A 2649-nucleotide genomic window follows, 5' to 3' on the forward strand; every position below is an offset into this window, starting at 1 on the left:
CTCCTCTCCCCTCCCCTCAGGAAAAATATCACTTTAGGCAATTTCTTCCTCCTTACCTATGGTGTTTTCCATAGAGGATTTTTTTCTAAATTACATTTATTTTAGGATGAGCAATACAGCAGGAGGTTAAACAAGGGGGAACCTCATCTATGCCTCTTCTGCATCTTGAAATGGCATTTGCCTCTGCAGATGGTGGACTGCTGGGAATGTAAAAGGGCTGCAATCAGGAAATCAAGCTGCACTGAGGGCACCAAAATTGTGACCAATTAGCACCGTGCATGCGTGCAACCACTCAGTGAAGTCATTAAAGGGACAAATCTATTTTGTTCAACTCTGAGTAATGCTTGGGACATAATCTGCAATTTCTTTAAAAACAGAGAAACTTCCCTGAGTTAGATGTGACCGAATGTAATGTCTCCAATGGGGGGGGGAAGTTCATGTCTAAAAACATGCCAGTTGGAATCTGTAGGTTTTCAGCTTCCCCCTTTTCAGGCCAAATTGCCAGGCTGGCTTTATCGTTGAAATGAACACATGGCTGATTCATAAAACATTCATGCAGAGTTTTTACTCTCTTGGAAAGAAGGGAGCGGGCTGCTTCCAGGGAGGGAATGTGCTTTTGTGCTTCATGTGATCTTTCTGCCTCCGCTCAAAAATAAGCAGAAGGCTGGCGCTGCCTCCACATTCCAGGAGCAGGCAGACAGAAGGAGACCAAGGTGGAAAGTAAAGGGATGTCAAGATTGTGATGGGTGGTTTTTCTGCAGTGCCTCCTTGCTGAGCCTATTCTCAGCAAAGCCTTGTGGCAAAGTCACTGCAATGAGACCTGGGAGCACTCTGTTTCCAAACTTGCTGCTCAGACTTGCACAAGCAGAGGAGGTCATTTAAGTGATGCCCTTATCTCATATGTAAACCAGGAATTTTTTCTATTTATACTGCGGTCATGGTTTAAACTCAGCCGGCAACTGAGCACCACACAGCCGCTCGCTCACTCCCTCCCCCCACCCTGGTGGGATGGGGGAGAGAATCGGGAGAGGGAGATAAGAACAGTTTAATCATTGAAATAAAATAAAGTAAAATAGTAATAGTAATGACAACAACAACAATAATAAGAGAATATACAAAGCAAGTGATGCACGATGCAATTGCTCACCACCCGCTGACCAATGCCCAGCCAGTCCCCGAGCAGCAGCCACACTGGCCAGCTTTTCCCCAGTTTTTGTACTGAGCATGACGTCATATGGTACGGAATATCCCTTTGGCCAGTTTGGGTCAGCTGTCCTGGCTGTGCCCCCTCCCAGCTTCCTGTGAATCTCCAGCCTTCTCAGTCGGTAGAGCATGGGACGCTGCAAGGTCTTTGACTAGTGTAAGCACTACTTAGCAACAACGAAAACATCGGTGTGTTATCAACATTGTTCTCATACTAAATCCAGGACACAGCACTGTACCAGCTACTAGGAAGAAAATTAACTCTATCTCAGCCGAAACCAGGACAACTGCTAATCTTCAAGGTAGCAACCAGCTCCTGCATTGTTTGAAGGATGTGGGTCCATAGCAGAGCTAAACCAACTTACTTGCTGATTGTCACCAACAAAGTGTTTGGTCTCATAGTGAGCTTGTTAAAGGAGAAAATGTGTAGGAAACTCTTCTACTCTTTTTTTTTCCTTCATGTTGGTTTTCTTCTGTCTGAACTCCCCCAACTCACTATAGGGACAGCTTGGCTTTCCACCAGTGACAGAGTTATGGGAGGAGTGCTGGCAGCAGCAGGTTACTTTGCTCCTTTTGTAGCAATTGGAGGTTTTATCTGCATCACCAAATCATCCTCTTGCTTTAAAGGCGTCTGGGTGTGCTGGTAAAACAAATGAGGAATGTGGGCACCCTACCTAGGCTGCTGAAATGTATGCCCAAAATTGCATGAGGCCTAAGGTTAGAGCATTAGGTCAATGCCTTAGGACCTACAAGTACCTGAATGTGCAATGGAAGGGGGAGGGAGAGGTGGAAAAATAGTCAAAGTCTTAATTTGCAGTGTCTGCTGGCTACTCGCAGGTAATTTTTGCAGCCACGGCAAATGCATGGGACTTCTTGGCAGCTCATGACGGGGGGAAAGAAGGGTCAGAGCATGTGTGCGGATGGGCTGATAGCTCAGTGGCTGGTAATCTTTCTGCCCTAATGAGCTGCATGCCAAGATTTTCTTGTGGCCAAAAGCCATCAGACACATATTGAGTACCTTGGGCTGTGGCAGAGGGGTAGATGAGAGCTCCAGGGAGTGGCTGCAGTAATTCTCCAGAGCTCCCTACAGAGGGGACAACCAGATGCCATCACCTTCAGCAGGTCCTGGTGGCTCAGTCTCTCTCCACCATGGAGGCTCATGTTACTGACCCAACAGCACTAGCACAGCCCTGCATCCCTCCTCAGCTGCCTGTGAAGGGTTACAAATTGCACCTAGCTCCAGGGCCACAGCCTGGGCTCTCTGAGCTCATGCCGCGAAAATGTGTTCCTGTGCTCTCTGAAGCGTATACCCCAGTGCTTTCCAAGAGGTCTATGCAGGCTTTGCAGCGCTCAGTAGAGCTTTTGCTGCAGGTAACACAGCTGTTAAAGTACCTGTGCTAACGTATTTTGTTTGTGTGTGGCATAAGTTGCAGCCACAGCTTTGCG

This window comes from Pygoscelis adeliae, unplaced genomic scaffold, assembly GCF_000699105.1.
Source record: "Pygoscelis adeliae isolate BGI_AS28 unplaced genomic scaffold, ASM69910v1 Scaffold179, whole genome shotgun sequence".
Lineage (NCBI taxonomy): Eukaryota > Metazoa > Chordata > Aves > Sphenisciformes > Spheniscidae > Pygoscelis > Pygoscelis adeliae.